Source organism: Ictidomys tridecemlineatus, chromosome 1, assembly GCF_052094955.1.
Source record: "Ictidomys tridecemlineatus isolate mIctTri1 chromosome 1, mIctTri1.hap1, whole genome shotgun sequence".
Classification (NCBI taxonomy): domain Eukaryota; kingdom Metazoa; phylum Chordata; class Mammalia; order Rodentia; family Sciuridae; genus Ictidomys; species Ictidomys tridecemlineatus.
The window spans coordinates 176,380,547-176,404,823 of NC_135477.1; the positions used below are offsets into that span (position 1 = coordinate 176,380,547).

General features: G+C 36.6%; 1 protein-coding gene across 1 annotated transcript in view; it reads left to right on the forward strand.

Moving 5' to 3' along the window:
- Tenm2 (teneurin transmembrane protein 2) overlaps positions 1–24,277 on the forward strand; it is a 2,558,256-nt gene that overhangs the window by 680,206 nt on the left and 1,853,773 nt on the right. The window contains exon 3 of the mRNA XM_078052148.1: positions 568–634. The gene's annotated coding sequence lies outside the window, so the exon portion shown is untranslated. The remainder of the gene's footprint in view (positions 1–567; positions 635–24,277) is intronic.

Below are 24,277 nucleotides of genomic sequence, written 5' to 3' on the forward strand. Positions count from 1 at the left end.
ACATCTTTTTTCAGGGCACGAGTAAATTTCTGCCTCATCTGTACAAAACCTTCAGACCTTCAGGAGACCAGAGGGTATAGATTAAAATTCATGCCTAACAGAAACCGTATTTGAGCTTCCTGCCACACTCTTGTACACAGTATTCAAAAGAGAATCCCAAGGACTTAGCTATTGTCTCAGCTCTGCATTTGAACTCTATTCATGCACATGTGTTGAGAAGCTAGTGTTTTACAAAGGACAAGGGTGGTTACATTTAAAGTTCTGAGCATAATCAAAAAACCTTATGTTTATATTCTTTTTGTAGAAGCCAAAAAACATGTTCATTTCATTCTTTTTTACTTTAAATCTTTGTTGTCAGGTTAAGAACATTGCTGAGGTCAGTTAAGCAATAAGAGAGAACTGGTTTTGTAATAACAAAATTGTGTGTGTGTGTGTGTGTGTCCCAAAGACCAGAAAAGCAAGAGAGACAATTAAAAGAAAATCTGAAAGCAAATTTGTGGGTTATGGGTCTTTACTGACTGTTATACTGGATGATTTGACTGGAAACACCTGTTGTATTCTCTGCAGAGCCATTGGGAAGAGGTGTGCATCAGGAGCATACAGATTAGACCACGTGGCTGGTGCATGAACCTTGGTAAGTACTCATAAAGCAGGGGTGTAAATACTGGAGTATGCACTCTCTGTCAATTCTGCTCTACTTTTGGAGAATTTTTGGCGTTTGCTTCCTTGCATTTGGCATTATAGACTATTTTAATAATGTTTACACTCTTGCTCGGCTCCCTAGCTCAACAAGCTGTTAAAAGAAGCCACATTTAAACAACCATCCCTGCATCTTTTGCTGCTACATGAAGAGGGTAGCAGGCTGTTCCCTAGAATATCTGTAAAGGATCTTCTCCAAATAAACTACTTTAATGCTAAGCAAAATGCCACATATGTAAAATAGGTAATGCTGGATTATGTAAAATGCTTTGTAAAAGATGAGGGAAAAGGACTTAACATCAAATCTGTCAGCATGGGGAGGACCAGAAATAGTTGTAAAGGTAGTTTGAATGGCTTAATACTGCAATTACTGTTTACTTCTTCAAATTAGCCTGCATTATCTTATGAAAGAATCTTAGAATAATTTGTTTGACTCTCCAGGGGCCTGTCGCCATACCATGAATAGATGTTGAAAGAGTCTTGTAAGATATAATTTAATCTTTGTATCAAACATTCCTACTTATTACTTTTCCCTTCCAAACACCCCGACAACCCGAATTTCTCAAGGAAGTCTGTTTCTACATCAGTGTTAATGCATTGACATGCAGTAGGGAAATTTACCCTGAGTTACATGTATCTAGAGAAACAAGAAAGCAAATGTGCTTACTTCTTAGCAAGCTTATTTAATCTCTGAGATACGTAAAGACGAGTCAGAAAAAAAAAAATACAAACCAGCCCTTCTTAATTGAAATCATAGGATGAATTGTGGAGTCGAAAAGTACCATAGAGAATGCCCAATATAGACTTTTATTTTTTTTTATTTTGAGTAAAAGGAGATTTCAAATGCTAAAAGACCTACCTCAAGCCCACAGAAAGGTTTCTAGCAATATACAAACAAGAATTCAGAGCTGGGGCTGGGGCTGTAGCTCAGTGGCAGAACCCTTGTCCAACATGTATGAGGCACTGGATTCTATCCTTAGCACTACATAAAAATAAACAAATAAAGGCATTCTACAACTACAGAAATAAATTTTAAAAAGAATTCTGTGCTTGATTTTGCCAATTCTGTTTTACCTCTCCAGAACTTATCACCTGATATATGCGAATAAACAAAATTGTTTAAAAAATACAAATATGTAAGACTATCCTTAGAAGATCTATGTTAATAGATTTGAAATGAAGTCTGAGAATCTGTTTTTTTTTTTGCCAAAGATTTTAGGTGATTCTTAGGGTTCAGAAATCATAGAAAACCTTTTATTCTATCATTATGTCTTCAAATGTAAAGGACAAGTTGTTATCATATAAAACTATATAAAAAACTTTAAAATATTTAACTGATTTTTAAATTTTCCACATATGGGACTTCTAGATTTTTACATTTAGATCTATGTGGTGGACCCATTTATAAGTCAGTTTTCTTGGAAATTGCTTTTATATTTATGGTATTTATATGTCTGCCATGTGTAATATTGGTGTTTCTTAAAGTCCACCCAGAGCTTTGACCGTTCAATCAACACTCTGTTTAGTAAGATATTGAATCCAAAGATGCACTGAAACAATCCCAGCTGAGCTATGTTATAGAAACTAATGTCAGGCAGAAGCCATTAGAATACTTGGCAGGTGACGAACTGCTGCACTTGCCATGTATGAGTTTCCTAGAAAGGCAAATTGTGCTTTCGCACAAGATTACTTCTCATTTTTAAAAATCAATTCCACACACACACACACACACACACACACAAAGCACCACAAAACAAACTAAAAACCCCACAAAACACACACACACAAAAACATAGTAGAGCATGTTGACAGCTGTCCATGGTGCTAACTGTGGCCTTTCCTAGGGAATGGGATGTTTACAATACCAGTTTGTGAAAATCCTTCAACAGACTCTGTTTATAATCCCTGTAATCTGGGAATACCAAGAATTTGGGGGGAACAGATTCTCCACCCTGTCCAGATATTATTCCCACCCCTCACCCACCCATCAAATGAACTAAGGAAACTTGAACTCAGTTAGATGCACGTGGTTTACTTCCAGGCAGTTTTTAGAGAAAATAAATGACAAATGGATGAAAGTTAAGTCATCCTTTCAAAAGATCAACTTAACCTCTAATGCTCACATGGCTTATTTTAGCAATTTCAGAGGCTGTGTACTCAACTTCTCGTGTGAATTGTGCTTTTATACCATCCCATTTGACAATTAAAATGGGAAAAAAGTGGAAAAGCCATTGTTTGTTTTTTCAATAGTGCCATCAGCATGCACAGCACTGAACAATAGTCAGAGCACAGCAGACAAAAGGCTTTGCCCTGCGAGCTTGCAATTGAGCAGCATGATACAACACAGAACAATACCACTCAGAACAAGCACGTGGTGATTAACAACCTTTCCAAGTGACATTCTTTGCAAAATGGGAGGGTATTTTTTTTTTTTATAAATCAGTGGGTGGGGGGAGGGGCGGATGTACATTAATTGAGAAGCTGTTTCATCTGTAGGGACTTTGACAGAAGACACAAATCAGCCTTTGGTGAATAGACCAAGGAGGAAAGAAGATTAGGAGGATGGTATGATCAGTAATTAAAGATTTCAGGACAGGCCTTCCATGTACTGAGTAGAGAACAAGGAAGCTCCTGAAATAACTAATGTAGCCACATTATGAGAGGAAATAGGAGCCAGGGTATTTAACAGAAGGGAGTCCCTTTCTTGCATTTCCGAAAAGGAGATGGGTTTTAAAACATCTGTGGAATGTAGACAAGGATCCTAGTGTGTGGTGTATGCTGCAGACATCGAAATCATCATAGAGCCATATAGAAATGTTGGCAGGTGTGTGGTAAATGAAGTTCAGGTTGGCTAAGTGAGAAGAAGTAGGGCAGATTAGCTGAAATTGTATGGTAAGGAGTCATAGATCCAGAGTCAATGAATATGTGCATTCAAAAATTTTAAAAGTTATGTATAAGTCCAGTGCTGTGTGTGTGTGTATGTGTGTGTGTGTGTGTATGTGTGTGTGTGTGCGCATGCGCATGCACACACACACAAACACACACACACACACACACACACACAACATCTCAGGAAGGTAAAGCAACTACTGGAGGCAAGAGGTCATTTATGTGCACTCCAGTAATAATATTTTCTTTGTTAAGCATCTACTATGGCAAGGTTCTATTCCCAACAGTATCTTTTATATTAGGGCAGTGTAATTATGTATAGTGTTTGGGTTCCTTTTGATAAAATTATACCTAGAAGTAATTTTACTTCAATCCCATTCCCTCTCTTTAGTTCCCCTCTCCCCTTTCCCTTTTCTCCCTCCTCTACTCTTCTTCCTTTCACTATTTCATTTGTCTTTGATTGAGACCTTCTACATCACATACAGGTAAAATTCCCTCTAAGTAACTAGATCATCTTATTCATCCCTCCCAGCAGCCTTCTGAGCTAGGCATCATTACCTTTATGAACCCATTCCTAGATGTTTCAGGTTCAACTCAGTGGTCCAGCTTCAACTTTCACCACTATGTTGTAAGTTTGTCCTTGAACTCCAGGTTCCCATTCTCAAGGAGAAATTCCTTCAAGGAATGTTTCTGTATTTTCAGGAAGTTTAGGACACCTGATGTCTTTGGTGCCTGTGAAAACCCATATGGTATTTCCCTCCCAGGTTCACATCTACCCAAATCTCCCATGTTAATGGCTGAATTAGGGTGGAGAAGGTGGTATCATTTGTGTCAAGTATGATAAATCTACTTTAGAAAATCTAGATAAAACATTGAAGAAATGGGAAGGACACTGTGGATCTTCTCGTTTCCCCAAAGCTTAATGTGAAATTCAAGAACAAACAAGTGATTAAAGATTATAGATGAAAATGTGAGCCCGAGAAGAATATCAGCAATGGACTTTGGATACCTTTTCCTTATTTCAGAAGTCCCTGGCCTGGCCTGGAGGCCAGCAGGTCACACCCAAGTAGATCTCCTATAGGAAGAGCTTTGAATTTTTTTTTTTTTTTTTTTTTTGCTTTCCTCGGGCACCTCAGCATCAGAGGCACTTTGACTGTGCAGGGACCCAGCATTGCTCTCCACGTTCTTGCTTTATCTCAAGAACTTTCATAAAAATTCTTAAGTGTGAGTATTTTTAGGTACCATTTTAATTTAAAATTGGGTAGGCTCTACCTCACCTGCTTCAGATAGACAGGAAAACCACTGCCCCAGGAAACCGTGCTGTCAGAATTCTGATGAGTAGACCCCAGAAGCGGAGACCACTCGTTGAACAACATGAGCCTAAAAGTCCCAGGACACTTAGGTAACCTCCTTCCTGGTTATGCTGGAGCTTCCATGATAAATGTGTTCCCTGAGCTTCAGTAAGTTTTTCCTCACCTCTTCCCATCACCTAATGTGTAGTTCACAGATAAACAAACAAATAAAAATGGACAATGCAATCAATTTGGTTAAGTGATATATTTACTCAAGATTTTTGAAAACTCCTAAAATGATTTGAAGCAGATAAGCATGTGACCTTAAACGACAATAATTCATGCTGGAGTCATCAGAGGGGATAAAGGAAATAGGAGAAAGAAAAAGAAAAAGCAAGCACGAGAGAAACAAACAAAAAAATCTATAAACAAAAATTAAGGAACCGAAGCACTTTTTTTTTTTTTCAAATGATGTGGTTTCAAAGGCAAGGCCTAGGGATGACTTTATATCATTGACAACCACCTCTATCAATTTTGGGGTCTTTCTTGATCTAGCTTATTTTCCTCTTACTAATTATTATTATTGGAAAATTTTTATCAGGCCGTCTCTAAATTATACAACATCAACAAAACAACGTGATTTCCTTTAGACAGCCACAAAGACTCACTCCCTTCAGGGCCTCAAAATTACAGTCCATATTTCCTATTTTGAAAACCTTCTTTAAAGTCTTTAAAACAAAGGTTTGCTCTACCACCCCACTGAACTACCAACACCAAAAAGCATCCATGATTTCTTTTTGCTTATTATCTTTTCCTACATATAGATGTAAATTAAAATTAAGAGACAGAGAACTTAAGTGGCTTTGAAGATGTGTGCCCTTGGTAACCCTCGGGTCTACACACGGACATCAATCCAGACCACTTCCTATTTCCTTTGCCTTGGTATGCCAAAGGAAATCAGTGTCATGGCTACCTCTGGAGAGGTGGGTGGGGTGTTCTGGTTTTTTTCATCATGGAGTAATTTTTCCCACTGGAGAAACCCATGCAAATGGAACCACAGGTAAGTTCTCTTCTGTATCTGTCATCTTTCATGCAATGCGTTAGTTTTTATTTTAATCCACATTCTGTGCAGCAGTCCTTCATTCATTTTTGCTATGAGGTGCTCCCCACTGTAGGCAAATGCTTCATTCTGTCCTGGTTCTCTTATGTAGAGGCACGTGCAGTGTTCATAGTGTCGTTAGGAATAAACCTGCCACAAGGGCTTCTCATTAGTCTCTGTAGAACATGCTGTTGTTTGTCTTCGGTGAAATGCTGAACCATGGGTTAGATGTATATTCAGTTCTGTAAAAAGCTATCAGACCATATTCCTGTGTGGTATATACCATCATGTATTATTTCAATGTATAAAAATTCTTGCTATTCCATATTCCTGCCAACATTCAATGTTTTCAGTTTTTAAAATTTGTACGATTCTCATAGATAGTTAACATTGTGTGAGTGTGACTTTGTGATGGTTGTTTTGCATTTGTTTTGTAATTTTGCAGTGCTGAGTATAGAGCCCAAAGCTTTGCATGTGCTAGACAAATCCCCACCTCTGAGCTACATCCCCAGCTCCACCATGTGCTTTTGATTTGCATGTTTTAATGACTAAGGACATTGCACACTTATTCTCTATTTTATTGCCCTTTTGTAAAATGAGCATTGAAGTATTTTGCCCACTTCCATTGAGATTTTAGTTTTTCACTTATGCAATTACAGGAAATCCTTGGACCTTGTACATATCAGAAATTAATTCAAAATGAAAAATTTACTGAAGTATAAAACATAACAAAACTATACAACGTTTAGAAGAAAACAAAAATATTTCATAATGCATTATGCCGGAATTTCTTAGACTGGACTGAGAAAGCACTATCCATGTAATGAAATATTGAGGTATTAGGTATCATAAAAATTAAAAACCTCTGTTCATTAATGGTAAGCCACCAAGTGGGAGAAAATATTAACAATATACATATCTCAAAAGGAGCAGTGAGTAAATAAATAACAAATGATATTTGCTAATTAAATACATGGACATTTCATTTTTTTTCCTTCTATGGTTTGATTTTTCACATCATTTTCCCCTCATTGACCACTTATTTCTCCTTGAAAATTGCTTCTTTTAACTGTTGCTCTTTTTCTTGTAGGTGAGATTTTTATTCTGATTTGCCCATTTTAATCTTTTTCTGTGGTTCTTTTGAGTCATTTTCTGGGGTTTCATCTAAGACCTCCTGGCTGTCTGCTCTTTCCAATCCACACTTCCTTTCTGGGTGCTTTAAGAGCCAGCCACTTAGCATAGCACCTCTCGCCCAGCAACATCAGGGTCACCTGTGAGTTCCTCAGAATTGCAGTATCTCCATGCCAGATCTAATGTGGTTTCAAGCCTGGATTTTAACCAGAGGAGTCTCAGGTGATTCTTACAAACACCTCAAGCTTAAGAAACCAGGTGGTAATTCACATCTATGGATTCTACTGACTGTTGTGGTGATAGTTTTTTTAATGTATTTATCCCATACCATTCTCCTGTAGTCCAGATTTACATCTTAGTGTGCTGAGCATCTCCAGATGGCTGATATTTAAGTAGGTATATAAACACAATATGTTCAAAACAAACTTGTTATCTTTCTTTTCTTTTATTTCCACATCTCAGTTAATGGAGAGGAAAAGTCAAATATTTTTTTCTTCAGTAAAGTCAGTGGCTAAATACTTTTTTTAAATTAAAAAAAAAGCAATTTACATGAACTGATATAATATACTCATTCTATAAGGCTTAGAGAGCCCAGCCTGAGTTGGTATAGAAAGAAAATTAAAAAACTGAAGAAAATGTTGTAGGGTAAATAAATGAGGACAGCATATACTTGCGCCCTAGAAGAAAGATGATTACATAGATCTTACATCCAAATAAGTTCAAAATTCAGACAACTTTTCCTACATTTCACCAGTGCAGCAATTTATAGGAAGAAAAACATAAAAATCTCTATGTAGATGATACTTAAATTTGTTATATGATATCAGAATACTATTGAGTTATTAAGCCATCACACAGATGTATATCAACAAAACCTGAAAATAAAACTAGTGTTTCTATTGAGCTATGCCTAATCTCTCTCTCTCTCTCTCTCTCTCTCTCTCTCTCTCACACACACACACACACACACACACAAAGACTATGTCATTCCACTGGAGTGAGAAAATGCAAAAGATTGTGTTTACATCATAGAAATTCTAAAAACCATTACCATTTTGCTAGAACTGAATTACATCCCACGGGTACTGAGTGAAATGACAGGTTAATTTTTAGTGAAAATATTTTATTCTCATCCAAAGTGTCATAACCTCTTCATAGTCGTGTCGGAGAAAGGACTTTTCCTCACTGTTTCTCTAAGCTGAAGACCCACATTCATGCATTCCACTGGAGAAAGAAATCTAAGGCAAACTTTACGTTACCACTGGCTCATTTCTGTAAAATTACAATAAATTTTGAACAGCTTGCTGATAGTCATAGTTGAGCCTGATCCCCTGCTAAGTGCATAGAATAATGTGTCAATGTGCATGACTAAAAGAGGATAAAGGTGTTCTCCCTGTATTTTGGTCTATACATTGACTTCCATGTGCCTTACTTTATTTTCATATACCTGATTAAATCTATATAGCTGCTGTATGATATTTCCAGAGTTACAAAAACTTACCTAGGACCTTCTAGCTAGAGAAATACTAATTAATACTGCCTAATAAAAAATCACTCTTCCATGGTAGGGTAAAAATTTGTGCATTTTTCTTCCATTTGGAGGACTAGCATAGAAAGAAGAAAATCCATCCCTTCTACACCTCTGGAGGGTACTTTTTTTTTTTTTTTCATTTTGCTCTGTAGAATCAGAAAGAGAGAATCAGTCAGAGAAAGATAGGAATGATGAGAACTGTGCCTGCCCTGTGGAGGAGAGGAAAATGAATTACTGCAGGGCGTCAGAGTGCACTTGGAAAGTCAGGGTTTCAAGAATCCTAGGAAGAAATTTTACCTTTGAGGAATGTGCTGATCCTCCCTCCTGCCCTAGGATTAGGCCAAGAAGTACCCACTCTCTCCTAATAGGGGCAGACATCCACACCCCTCTCTCTCAGACTCAGCATTAGCATGGGTCCCCGGATTACCACTGGGTACATCTAGACACATGAGCATTTCCAGCTGAGAAAACGAATTTTTCACACTTTGCTGGAGTCCTAACCCTGAGCAGACCCAGCATCCTCCCTGTGTATAGGCTTTCTGAGTGAAGTCAGCGCTGCTGACAGGATCCACATTTTCAATCTATATTCATCCACACAGCATCTTATCTTCTTGGGGAGGGCATTGTCATACAGTTGAAGCTAATGTTCTGGCAGGCTTTTATCTTGCTAGTCTATCATTACAATCCCAACTGAACCAGAAGGCCTCGGGGGTTTTCTGTTGCTCTCAGTCAATCAGAATGGCAGTTGCTGACTTTTCATAACACACCCATCCAGAAGAGGCAGTCACTGCATGGGTTTCCCCATTTGGCATCCTTTCCTCATTGTTCATGAGAAATCTGGAATAATTAATTGAAATTGTGAGAAGCATTAGGTTTGCAGTTTCTGACCAGGCTCTAGGTTTTCACTAATGTTTGTAAATTTTCTATCTCCTCTCTAGCTGCTGCAAAAATGTAAAGCTCAAGAAGAGCTTTACCAGACATAGTACAACTCTTAACTACATATCCTTGGGTCCATATTTAGATTTTAATGGGGGAAGGAAAGGACTTTAATAGTGTGAAATGCATATGGGTCTTTTCACATATATTAAATCTTTGTAATACGTTATGTATCTCTTTCCCTTAACTGGAGTCTGCATCTTAAATGGTTCAAAAAATTTTATGACAGTTACTTTTGATATTTTCTGTATGCCATGTCTTCTTAAACAGAATGTGCAGGATATAATTGAACTTTCTTCTGGAAACCTATGCACAGCATTATGAATATTCATCATTGTGTTATGCTTTTAATGGTGCTGTGCTAGATCTTTGAAATATACTAAATCAAGACATCATGTAGGTGACACCTAATTTATTCATTTTCTATACATTTATTGAATTCTAACCATGTGCCCAACACTTCTAATTGACCATAAGTGAACCATCAAAAAACCAGAGCAGACATGGTCTATATCTACTTGGATTTAGTGTAGTCTGAAAAGTGAGTGTTGATGGTATAAATACACACAGGTGTGCATAAAGCCAATTTAAAAAATGCCAGGAAGATGAAGATCAGGATGCCATCAAAGATTAGAGTGGAGTTTTCCAGTTTGGATTAAAGGGTCAGAGAAAGATTGTTAAGAATGATTTTTTTTTTAAGAATTAGGAAATGGTACAGCATGGGCCCCAGAAAAATAGCAGAAAGAACCTCAGAATAACGAAAGACAAAAGAAATATCTAGTATTGCTTCAGGAAAGAGGATTTCAAAAGAAAATCATGCTAAAAGTTTCAACAGAAACAAAATGTTATTATTTTCTCCTGAGTGATTTAAACATTTCAGATCGACCATTCCCAAATGATGGAAAAATTGATGATCATAAGAATTAATCAGAATTTAGGTCAAAAACAGATAATTCAGAAGTTACCTTGATGTTATTATTTATCACTAACATTTTCCTTATTTGAGAATTGAAATGAGTTGGGGAAGAGATAAAGTAAACAAAATGAATTATATCAACTGAACCCCCAAGCCATTGTTTTCTAAGATTCCTACCTCATTTGGCCCTAGGAGTTTCTATAAAAGTGATTATCAAATAAATTAAATAATTTAGTTACTACAATATTTGGTAGTATAGGAACAGTTTTTACCTAAACAAATCAACTTATGATAAATTAGCATAGAATTTAGATCTATGAAGAGTGAGCAAAACCCAAAGCAGTGGAAATGCTTGGATTATTACTAAAATTAACAATGAGATAAGAGAACCTTTCTCCTTTATTTTAGAATATGATAAGAACGTTTTCTTCTTTGAAAAAAAGATCAAAATTAAAATATCCTTTAACTGTAGTAGTTATTCACTTTAATTTTTGATAAGTTACCACACAAAATATTTTACTTGCCTAGGATTGATTTTATTATGATTAAAACAAAAGATACAGAAGATGCATGAATTGCTGTTTGAATTCATCCTTTGCATGGAAATTCATTAGACAATTAATGACACTTGGTATGTGTTATTCATAATATACCCCTAAAATTGATCATTAAAACTCAGAGCAACAGATTTTCATACTAGAATGTATGTGTACTCAAGACAAAACTAATTCTAGTGCCTGCTAATACCAGCATTATTAGAAAACCTTTTCCTTGTTTTACTTTTTGAATGTAATTAGAAATTTGCTTAAAAATCCCTGCTGACATGAAATGTTAATATTGGTGCAGTTAATGAAATGCTAATATTTATGAATTAATTGGTGAAAATCTTGATGAAAGGAAACTAACTGAAATCATTTATGCAGAATCTACCAGAGGACATGGTTTGTCCTTGGTGACTTGTTCCTTTGCTTTCAGAATATTATTCAGTAAAATAGTCAGTGATATTTCCGTGCATTTTTGGTTGAAAGAGTTCTCTAAGACAAAGTTAACAAGCTAAATTCTAATGTAGATATATTAATTGGAGATATTGAAGTTGATATTTCTTAGCTGCTAGCTCAGAGGTGCAGGGAAAGATGTAATTTTTGTTTTGCATAATTTAACTTTGTTTCTACATTGAGCTTGCATCCTTTATAGAGACCAAACATAGTCTCAGTTGGCCTCATGTGAACTCCTATGTTAGGGTTAAATGCAGTCAATCCTATATTTTCTGTTCCCACCCCACTGTTGCCATATTCATTCTGCATGCATTTGATTTCATTCACACAGGTAGCCTTTGCTCTGCCTTCCTCGTTCAGAACCAATTTCTATCCACAGTGGCTTGAGTTCTTCCTGTTTGACTTCTTCATATCACTTCTGAGATTCTTCCCTGTCTGTGAGATCTCGGTTTCACCACGTCCTCTTTTGTTGTATGAGAAAACTGTGGGTGTTCCTCATGCCCCAGGACTCATTTGTTGAGACACAGTTTAGTTTCCCAAAAGATGTTGGTACCCAGGTTTTAGATGCTACTGTGTGCAGTGTATGGGTGGGGCTCAGTTCTGGTCTCCTTTAAACCATCCTGTATCTCTGAGGGGTTGCTGTTAAAAAAGTTGCTTTGCTAAATATTCTTTATAAGTTTGTCTTAATTCTGTGCAGATTTTGGCCTGTCTTTTTATTTTTCCTTTTACATTCATAAGCCACAAATTGAACATCTTTTTTGGTGGTTTTCCTGGTCCTCCTGTGACAGTTTCTATTTGGGGCAATAGTGACCTCATGAGAATTCAGACAAATGAAGAAATTCGCTGATGCTCAAAGAACAAATAGCTCCTTGGTCACTTCTTCACATTTGTGTCTCTCTTATGTGCTTACTTTATTATTCTGAACTGTGAACACTGAACAGTATTTGGAATTAAGAACTCATAAAAGAAAGAAGGAAAGAAAAGAAAGTAGTATGTAATTGTGCAATAAGCATGTGAACAACAAACTGTGCCTTTGCAAATCCTTTAACACAAGTCCCTACAGCATCATTCTACTGAGGGGAGGCTGGGAAAAATATTAAATGGAGGAGGAACTTCTGCCTCTTCTCTCCTTTTGGTAGTGGTCTTCCCCTTTGCCACGGACCCTCCATGTAGCCAGGGGCTTCCCATGGGTCTTTTAAACCTATGTGTTATGTTAACACTTTGTTGTTGGAAACAATAAACACAGACAAACTGTATTCTACATATGTATGTGTATAGAATTATATAATAACCACGTGTATACATGCCATAGAATGGTATGTTTTATATCAAACGCTTATTTTGTACTTATACACAACACACACATTCATACACAGCATGCCATAGAATATTATACATCCATAAAAAGAAGGAAATCCAGCCATTTGCAACAACATGGGTAGAACTAGAGGCATTATATTAGGTGAATTAAGTCAGATAAAGAAAGACACTGCATAATTTCACTTGTATGGGGCATCTAAAAAAGTCAGACTCATAGAAACCCAGAATAAAATGACTATAGTTAGCAATAATGTATTATGTACTTGAAACAAACATTTTCCAAGAGAGTAGGCCTTAAATGTTTTCAACACACACACTCAAAGGGTAAATATGTGAGGTGATAGATGTGTTAACTAACTTAACTGTTAACTAACTTAACTGTGGTAATCATTTGTCATATTAATGGTCTATCAAACCATCACATGGTGCACCTTAAGTTTATGCAAATTTAGTTTTCATACCTCAATACAGCTGAAAAAAATTGTTAAAATGAAATTGTTTCCATTAGAATACCTCTCTGTAGAGCCAACCAATATGTTATCATGAGTCAAGTGTGAATTTTTACAAGGGCCTTCAAGAGATAAACTCTTATCACAAATGTACTTGAATTATTTTGAGGTACAAACATTCTAATGGTGAAAATAATTTTTGTCCATTTATCTACTCTGTGGTTACATTACTGAAATAACTCAAATCATCTCATAGATAATAGCTATGATTTCAAGAATTAGGGAATTTCAAAGAAAGTCGTGGCTAACACTGGGAACTCTTGGGAAGAACAGAAGCAGTGGGGTGGGTGCAGACTGGCTTAACAGAGTCAGAAGAAGGGCACTGAGCCTTCCCAGAGCTTAGGGAAAAAGACTTGGGAATGCACCCCTCATGAGCTAGGGACGTGCTGGGTTAGGATTTTCTACACCAGCCAAGAGACAGGGTATGTTCAGACATGGGGCTTACAGGGAAGGGAAAAGTAAGGTGTCAGAGAACTCAGCAGTCAAACAAAAATGAGTAAGGTCCTATGAGCCTGACCCTTCCCTGCTCTGTGACCATAACCAATCCTTGCCTAGGGACTCTTTTTCCAAAAACTATGAAGAGCAATCCACAAAATAAATGAAGATAAGGCAGGAGATGCTAAGGCAGCCTGTCAATTAAATAAATTTGTGGAACAAATATGAAGGAAACTAGAATTTGGTTCATTTTGACCTTTTGCACATGTTTCCTGAGCTAGATCTGGGATCCCACGTTGAAAGCCATTCCTGTGCTAGAATCTTAGGACCCAAAGACACATCTTCCCCCAAGGGCAAAATACTGTTAGAATCAGGTAAAAAAAAAATCTTCCATTCTTCTACAACTATGTACTAATAGATTAATGATATTCTTAGGGCAAGAGAAAATACATGACATCCCTACAAGTTATTAAAACCAGGCCTCAATGTATATTCATCCACTCATTTTTTTTCTTCTTTTTTTAAACAAGTAAAAACATTTCTACTTACTGAGTGAGGCATTTTTTCCAGGTGTGGGGATACATTAGTGAACAAAATAAATGACCTGTCCCTATGTAATTTTTGTTTGTGTATCTGTGTATGTGTGTGTGTGTGTGTGTATGTGCATGTGTATGTGCATGGTGAGTGTTTAAAGAAAGCATGACTCATTTCTAGTAAGTGCTGTAAAAGAGAGCCCAACCCAGCCCAAGGTGCAGGGCAGGCAGCCCTTGGGCCTGAAACCTCAAGCATTAGCCCAGAAAAGCTTTGAGGAACTTAATTCTGGGTGCAGGAGTTCCCATTTTCTAATTTTAGTGTTTAGCTGGCACTATAGTTAATTGACCAGATAGAAATAGGGCAAAAATTGAAATGGGCCCCTCTGCCTCTATAATGAATTAAATAGTTTTCCATAGCATTAGCTGTAAATGACACTATTGAACTGACAATTTCTTTCTTGTTTGGGCTTCATTTAAACTTCTGAATGGTATTAAGAGGTTATTAGAGATTAATCTCCAATTAGGTATTCTGATAGCTCAAGCAATTGTCAAAGGGTCCCTATGGCCATACTTTGTAGCATTAAAGAGATATTGAATTAATAATATTTTGCCATCTCTTTAGACCTTTAAACTCCTGTGACTGATGTCCAATCATTTAGCCCACTTAAACCGAGTGTCACACTGTGAGCCTTCCATTCTGAATAGGTCACCATAGGCTACTGCTCATTAGTGTGGAATGTCCATTGCAGAAGCTGCCGCAGCCACTCAGCCCCTATGTTTTAAGAAAATAAGTAGAAAATTGTTTTCTCCCAAATGGAAGGGTTATGAAGACAGTCCCCTATGTCATTATTATTGTGACTAAAAAATGTCATCTAGGCTCTATAGTTCTCTATAATGCTACAACATAAGGCCATAAAATCATGTTGGGATAGTGAGCTAGGCTCATGGCTTTGTTCCCAGACCCATCTGGAGAGCTGTGGACTCGACAGGATTGAGTCCAAAACACAGCATTGAAAGCAGAAGGGGTGAGCAAGGCAGCTGTGATTGATGTGAGATTCTCATCCACCAAAGCAAGATGTGAATGGATTAACCAAGTATTTTTTAGTCAAAATTTAAATGAAACAATCAGGAAGTCATTACCTACAGAGAATCTCTCTTACATTGTTATGTTGAAAAGCTAAAGATTGCTTTCCTATCTCTTTTAGGTTTTTTAAAAACTTCCAACTTTAGTAGATGGTGAAGTTATTACTTTGGCATTTATTTTTTAATTAATTTATGCTTTACCTTACTGGTTTCTAGGACTATATTGCATGCACAGGCTGTGAATGTTTTAGTAAAAGGATGACTTCTGATGGTACACGCTATGTGGCTTTGCTTGTCGTCAATTCTAAATTGGGAACGTTTGGGGAAATGCGTAATGGTAGAGAGGACTTTTTCATTGGTTTGGGTGAACACACTTGGTGGACCACTGTTATTTTTGCTTTCCGTTATCCTACCCTTTTCTGGGAAGACCTCCTTGATTTTTATTTCCCTATCAAGAACTACTCTCTTTTCTCACCTTCATTTTTTTTTTGTCATTCTGGGGGGACTGTCACTACAGATAACTCACCTTCCTGAGTCCAGAGAGTGGCCAGCTGCACCAGTAAGTCTCCCTTTCTTGCATGTTTAAATTTTAACCAGGGAGAACACAGAGATGGAAAAGACTGGCCCTGACTCATTATTATAGAAAAGTTTTATTTTTGGCAAATAAAGTTTACTTAGTAAAAGCAATTCTAATGGCTATGAGACAATATGAACAACAAGAAAATATTCATAATTTAAGTATTGGTGGTTGTCTAATAAGCAAAGGTAAATTTATTTTTATTTAATTGAAATAATTTTAAGTTCACAGTGTTGAAATGTTGAAAGGGAACTAGCTATGTTCAAAATGTTTTTAAGGAAATTTGTGTATCAAATATAGCTCAGAGGGGGGAAAAAAGTGAATTATCATAAAGCCAACATCTATGTGACTGTCATTTCAATAAGTGGATCATAAACTGCTCCTTGGTTGCCTTTCTATCTTCTCTCTGTCCTGAGTTCTACCTCATCTCCAAAGGGATCATTGTCCTGACATTTGTTTTAATCAGTCCTTGGACATATGACATCTTTACCATCTAATCATGGCTGTTCTTTTAATTTTGTACAAACAGAAACATATGGTTTGTGTTTTATCATGCCTGACCGCTCCCATTCAAGTTTTACTTGTGAGATCCTTCTGCTATTTTGGGAAGATATGGCTCACACATATCAGGTACTCCATAGTAATCCATATAGGAATGTGTGTAATTAAGTCATCTATTATAATAATAATGGAAGGTACATTCATGGAGGGAATACTCACTACACAGCATCCAAACTGACTGCTACTCTAATTATCATTTTAAAAGAGACCCCAATTCATGCCATTCCCCACATTAAATATTTCATTTCATTTAGTCATAGATATGATCTTTCTTTTCTTTTTTATTTGAAATAACACCTAAACTTAGTTTATGATTTTCACATTTGTATCGCCTTAATCTACTCTTCCAACCATATGATATCCCCTCCCACTATGTGCATGTATACTCCAGTGCAGTAGCACCACATTATTGCAGTGGTTGTAGACCTTCTACTGCTCTTTGTGTTTAGCTCATGTTATTTCTCCTGCCAGAGTATGCTTGTATTATTTGGTGGTAGAATCCTAATCATCATTCTTAACAGCTTAATGCCAACTCTCCTGTGAGCATGGGTTCTAAGTCCATCTCAGACATGCAAACAAAATGTGCTGCAGAGCTGATCCTCCCATCCTTACTGTCCGGCATGAATCCCTGCCTTAGAAGTGTAACATGCTAACTCATTCCCAAACGTACCTCTACCTTCATACCTTTATATTTTGGCTCATAATAAAGTCTTTACCTAAATAAAGCCAACACATGCCATAGAGATCTTTGATGATTCCTTTTCTTTTCTTTTTTTTTCCCCACAAGATATGTATAAATACATTACCTCCCTTGTCCTCCTATTACACTAACTCAATTATGGTGGATTCCACTTGTATTTAGTTTCCAAATTGTTGGTCATGTATTTTTCTTCCTGGAGGCAGAGATCACTCTTATTTGTCCTCTGAGGCCCAGATTTTAAACAATAATTGTTGCACAGTATGTGGCAATTAATAGGTGGTTGATAAAAGGATAAGTGAATAAATGAATGCATAAATGCATATACAGTGTCTCTGTTTCACTAGTTATGAGATAGTTTTCCACAAATGGATTCAGAAATTCCGTTTATATAATGGACCCAAAGTTCAGATCATCACATTTTTATGTTTCATGATAGTAGGGGAAAAAAATGACAGGAATTAATAAAAGCCAGGCACTATTCCAAAAGCTCATTTAGCCAGTATTTTTTCTCTTGCTTCCACCAAAGTGTGACTAACAAATAGGATGATACTTTATTCTCTTCATTTGGGTTTTGCTTATTAACCTACAGTGGAGGTTTTATTGCGCTGCGAAGTTATTGAAAGCACTCATCTCTGAACATTAGTGGACATAAGAATCAACTCAGAAAATTGTTAATATTGTAGATTTATGACCCTAAAGTATTTGGTCTACTAGGGAAGTGTTGCAGTCCAGTACTGAGCATTTCTTTAAAATCCCTTATGTAATTCTACTTCCAGGGATTCTACTATTATAATTAAAAATTATCCAGTTTCCATGTAGTTACTGGCCTAGAAATAAAGCAAACTATTATGTGCAAATGAGAAAATGAAATAATCAGTTGCTGGGTTCTGGAAAACTGAATCAAAGAGTTGTATTTGTTGTTACATGTACTTGACATGGGGAGGTGACTAAATGAAACTCTGTATTTCAATATCTGATAGCAACCAAAGGGACATAAGCACCAGGCAGCAGTGCCAGTGGAAAGAAATTTGTCAATTGCCTTAGAAACCAATTAAATATTGTTTAAGAAAAACAGCAAGTCAGAGAGTGACAAACTTAAATTAAGAACATATATTATCTTGAAAGATATTTCTCTGGGCCAAAATGTACCCTAACCCCCACAATTTCTTTAAGAATTCTTTTCTTCCTCTCTGCCTTCTATTTGTCTATAAGAATAACACCTAACTAAGATCATAATCTGGCAACTATGCCATGACATATGGTGAATTTCAATTGTTTATGTGGAATCGATGGATGAAATATGGAGAGATTTTGATTGACTCACATGAATTTATTAATTTATCTCAGAAACATCGCCCAGCCAAATAAACAAATAACTTGGCACTTGAAAATGTCTTCTGATACATGTTTGTTTTTAACAGATAGCCTCTCACATTCCTGACTTTGTTGCATTCATTTGGTTGGAACAAAACACACACGTAAGTTTGCAAAAATGGGGTGACTTATGCCACCCTCTCTCCTAGGAAGAAGTGCATCATGTTTTTGAAACTATAAGCATTAGAATAGAATGGAATTTTTAAAGCTTTTTATAGTGTTACATTCCAACTATACCTGCCATTTTTGTATTAAGAGCGCATGCTCTACATTTGGAAAGAGTGGCATGTTAAAGTACGGGCCCAGCCTTCATGCTGTCTATGTGAAGTTGTTAGAATATTCTGGCTCTTTGAATCCACTAAGTCAGCCAGCCAAGATGGAAACATTAATTGGAATATATGGGCGCATTCTTATTTTTATGGTATATCCTTAGAGATGACATGATTGGCCAAGAAAGCATACTTAGGATTCATATGTTTTAATTAGGAAATAAGACTCTCCATGGAGCTCGTTTCTGGCTCAGTTTATTATTTGAGTTCTTGAAAACTCTAATAATTAGCATATAGAGATGCTAAGCATTTTAATCTGGGGCGCTTTTGATGGACTTTCAGTGATTCATCATAAATTATATGCAAAACGACACCAAGAGATGAAAACAGGGTTTTGTGGCCAGGTTACAATTTATCAGTATAGATAGTGAAGTTCTAATATTAGTGAAAAAAATTACGTTTTTTTTTTTTTCATTTCCACTATTAGTTATTAACCTGAAAGGGACATGAAGACTGGATTGTCATTCTCTTTTCTCCCAAGTCAGTGTAAATATACTTACAAAAACTAAAAGATAGGGCATGTTTTTGAATTTATTTTTTTCTTGATTTGGGGTACTAAATTATATTTTTTCAAAAGCAATGGAAAACAAAAGGCTAAGAGGGCAAGAGAGACAATGTGGGGCTGACTACCCAACAGAAATACTCATCTGAGAATTTTAGACAAGCACAAAATCCATGGGAACAATGTCATAGAATGATTTTGGTTGAACTATTACTATAATGGTTTATTGTTCAGTTGCCAAATGTATCTATTTTAAATCTGAAAATTTAACACCAAATTTTCACTGGTCTTAACTTAGTTATCACGTCTGTATTAGCATAGAAACAGTATTCATCATCCCCTACCAAGTATCACCAAAGATTGTCCTGAGAGAACAAGAAGCACAATCCTACAAAGCCTGCAGTTTGCATAGACCCTACTTTGTGGTGTAATGCTGAGTTCTTTTTTCTTTTTTTAAATGAGGGATATTTTGAAAGATGAGACTTATTTCTGTATTGTGTCGGTTGACTCATTTCTGTGCTGAAATGCTCTTTCTTCCCCTTTATGTCTCTGCCCTTCTATAGAAAAGGATTGATGTAGGTGATAAACCTGACCTACTTCCTAGATACAAAGCTATGTCTGTTGCTCGCTTGCTAAAGAGTTTGATCTCTGATGAGCTAATCAAGGCTTACACTGTCACCCCAATAGGGCATGCGTGGAGCCATAAAATTGTTCTGCCCTGTATGTGTAAATTGGAATAAAAGTATTAGCACACTGTCAGCACAAATGCATTTCTTGAAGAAACCAATCTCTTTCTAAGACATGGGACAAACGTTAAGAGTGGGATACCTAAAATACCATTTTACATCCAAACTTTTTTTGTAGGAAAATATATTCAGGCATCAGCAGCACCTGTAAGTAATAATAACAGGAAAGCATATGTATACACACACACACACACACACACACACACACATACACACACACACACACACATACACACACACACACACACACACACACACACACACACACACACACACACATATATATATATATACATATGTAGTTTTCATAAACAGGCACCATTTAGTATACAGCCTGCAGCTTAAAGAAAGAAAAAGCAATTCTTTAATTGGCTTTTTTTTTTGATAGATGGCACACATCCCCTCTTAAACAGGATGAAGCTCCCCATGCAAGTGTTTTAAAATTATTTTTCTTTCTTAGTACATGAAATACTAGTGGACTAACTGCAATGTTGGCTAGCCTGGATCCTGAACCCCAATCAAAATTAATCATGCTGTGTGGAATTTGGTGACAGGCATTTGAATGCCACATGGAAAATGGCAGCATCTGCTTAATAATGTGTGCCCGCTCAACATCCATGTGTGAAAGCATGGAGATAGGAGCGCTTTTGGCCTGAAAGTGAATTCAGTATCTGTGTGATTAGGTACTAAGGGAAAAATATGCTTTGAAACTGAAATGGTTGGAAAATTGTTAAATTGTTATTAAATTATGAAATTGTTACAGTGAGAAATGTTGAGTGCAATCGCTAACTGTGGGTCTATTGGTTATTAATACTGAACATATATTTGTCTCATATTCTTATTTATCGTGACTTTTAGACAGTAAGCTACTGTTCATTAGGCAAGATTCAGCTAATTACTAAGGATGAGGTGCCAGACTATTAACAAGAAAATAATTAATACTAACATATTCTACCCTTCCATCCTCTAATCTTAAATAAATAAGTGTCTGAATTGTATCCTGGTCAATGAATTAAATGTTAATGTTAAGACCAGAAACAAAAGGGGATTAGTAATCTGTCATATAAACTTAGTTAACTAAGAAATATGTACCTTCACTACTCAGAGAGTTTTCCTGTAATTCAGCATAGGAATTTCCAAAATTTTATTTGCTATGCCAAAACATACAGCAAAAACCAGGAGCTTATGTGAAAAAAAAATGAGTTTAGGAGAATAAAAATTTTATCATTCACATTAATTTATGATTGTTATCATTGAGAGTAAAAATAGAGAATCAAGTAAAATGGTAGCACATTTCTATGCATATAAAATGGTTAAGAAATAACAACTATTTTGTCAAGGGAAGAAATGCAAAATCTAGAAACTGTCCCAGACTGGTAAAGTTGTGGTCTAACAGGACACATTTTCATAGATATGAAAAAAGGCATGGGACTTTACCTTTAAAAAGCTCTAAGTTTAACTGTGAAACTGAATTCGGCAGCTTGAGGCTTTGAATTGGTGCAAGGGAAGTTACAGATATCAGAAGGAAATCTATATCTCTAAATGAGCACAGGTGAGGGCCCTAAAAGGTGCAGTGGACTTTGGTTGCTTATTGATGTTGGGAAGCTGTGTGTTTTGTATATTTCCTTGCAGCTTGGGTCAGTAGAAGGTGCACTTCTCTGTGTCCACCTAGCATTTTGCTCAGATAAAATTATGGATGACTAAATATGATTTAAATCACGCCCAAATTATTCCCTAGCCTGCCAGTTGCAATGAACCATATTTGAATCATCAAGTGTTACAGCATGGCTGATTCCAATGGAATCTGTGAACTTTTGTTTAAAAGGCTAGATTCCTTATATCATAAACCTAGCCTATCCTGTCAAAATGCTAATATCCATAGAATAAATTCTATCAAGAACATTATTTCTTATGCTGAAAAGCTTAACTAGGTAAAGCGTTTTTTGAATGTTCTCTTTTTGACTTTCTCATGCCCAATATTGTGGACTTTTGTGTGAAGAATAAAAATATTTGTCAAAATATTTACAAACTGACTCTCTAAAACTATACTGCTAAAAATAATCAAGTAGAATTTATAAGGGAATGACTATTTTTAGTGCTTTTCAGTACATCAATGTTGTACAAAATAGGGGAGTTCATTTTGACCTAATCATACACAATCATACATGAATGGAATGTAATTTACTCTGTTGCAGATTCTGGTACTTATTTCCATGCTCTCCCCATCCTCCCTGTTCCCCTTTCTCTACTAACAGTGGACTTCTATGTACTTATAATTGGTGCTTTATAGATATACGTAAAGGGGGCATTTTAATTATGTGGCTGCTCTGGGCCAGGAACTGAGTGTATTGTATCATCTGCTGCTCACTCTAGGCCTCAACATTTGTTCTGTTTGTATTCCCACTTTATAGGGTTGGAAACTCTACCTTGAAGTGGGAACATAAATTCTTCAAGGTCATGTAGTTCCTACCTGGAAGCCTGATTATTTTAGTATTTAGACCCAGGTTCTTCACATCACTCATTTACATTTACATTCTTGGCAGAGAGGTTCAAGAGTGGGCACCTCCAGCCTTGACCCATACATTTTCACAGGAGAATATTATCCTCCTTGTTGTCTGTATCTTTCTGTAGCATTTAGTTTGTCTTCTCAGAAAACTTGAGAACACATACTGAGATTCAGTTCACTCATTCCATCCATGACTTCTAAGTCAATTCCACCAACAGCGAATAGAATATATACAGAATAAACTGTGTCTTCAATGAACACATTACAGACTTGTTTCTTACCATTTTTTTCCTAATCAACATAGTATGACAACCATTTTCATAGTACATACAGTATATCAACTATTATAAGTGATCTAGTGTTGATGTGAAGCCCACAAAAGGATGTGTATAGACTGCAGAATGTGCCAATGCTGTGTTATTTTATATAAGGGACTTGGGGATCTGCAGACTTCAGCATCTGCAGTGGGTTCCTGCATTAATCCCCCACAGATGCCAAGAAAACAACTATTCCCTATTTGTCAAGGGAAGAACTGCAAAATCTATAAACTGTTCCAGACTGATAAAGTTGTGGTCTAACAGGACACATTTTCTTAATATCCATCCACTTAAGAAGCTGATAAAAACTCTAAACTTTCTTTTCTGATGCAATAGATTCTTGATTAAAGCCACTCAAAGTGGCTTTAAGTCCACCCATTTCTTTCTTTCCTCCAACAGCGTCATCCTCAAGTGCTCTCTTGTCAAGTGTTAAAAGGTAAAAGGAAGGAGGAGAGAAAAAGCAGGGGGTGAGGAGACATTGTTCCCCTACTGGGACTTATCTGGCTACCCTTGGGTGGCTCACTTCCAGCCGGTCAGTCTTTTGCTCTTCACAAAGCATCCTTCTCCGATTGTTCCAGCCTTTGCTCTACTCCATCAAGTACCACTTAGGAAAACGTAGAAGGTGCCCAGAAGCTGGGTGTAGGTCTCTATAGATGTTTATCTAGGGTTGGCAGACTTGAAAGACACAGTTACATCTGAATTTCATGTAAAGATAAATTTTTGAATTTGAAATTTAAGGAGTTAGGTGCCCCCTACTTTTAATAGCACCCCTTCCTTTTAAACCATGTACTGCTAGAGGCAGGTGTTATCACGAGCCCCACTGATGGCTTTCCTTTCAGGATTATGTTTTGTGACAAGCCATTGTTGTCCATTACAAAATTTACAAAAAGAATCAGTAAAATGTTTTGCTTCAGCTTCTGTCCAGGAAGGAGCCACATCCTTTAAGGGATGCATCCTGAAGTGTCACCTGCTTTCCAGAGTAGAAGAAGGCCATGTGTCATAGGCTTTTATTTCCTTTCCTCCAACATAAAATAGATTCAAATCAATCTCTCTCTCTCTCTCTCTCTCTCTCTCTCTCTCTCTCTCTCTCTCTCTCTCTCTCTCTCTCTCTCTCTTCTCTCTCTCTCTCTCATACACACATCACACATGAACACACACACACACACATTTATAAACTCTCATTTACATGCACAAAGTCCAATTCCATATTATTTCACTCTTCTATGTTTCCATTTTCTAAGCAGCACATTCTTTCTGGTATTTTCCTGAATAAAGGAAAAAGCAAAACCTCAACATG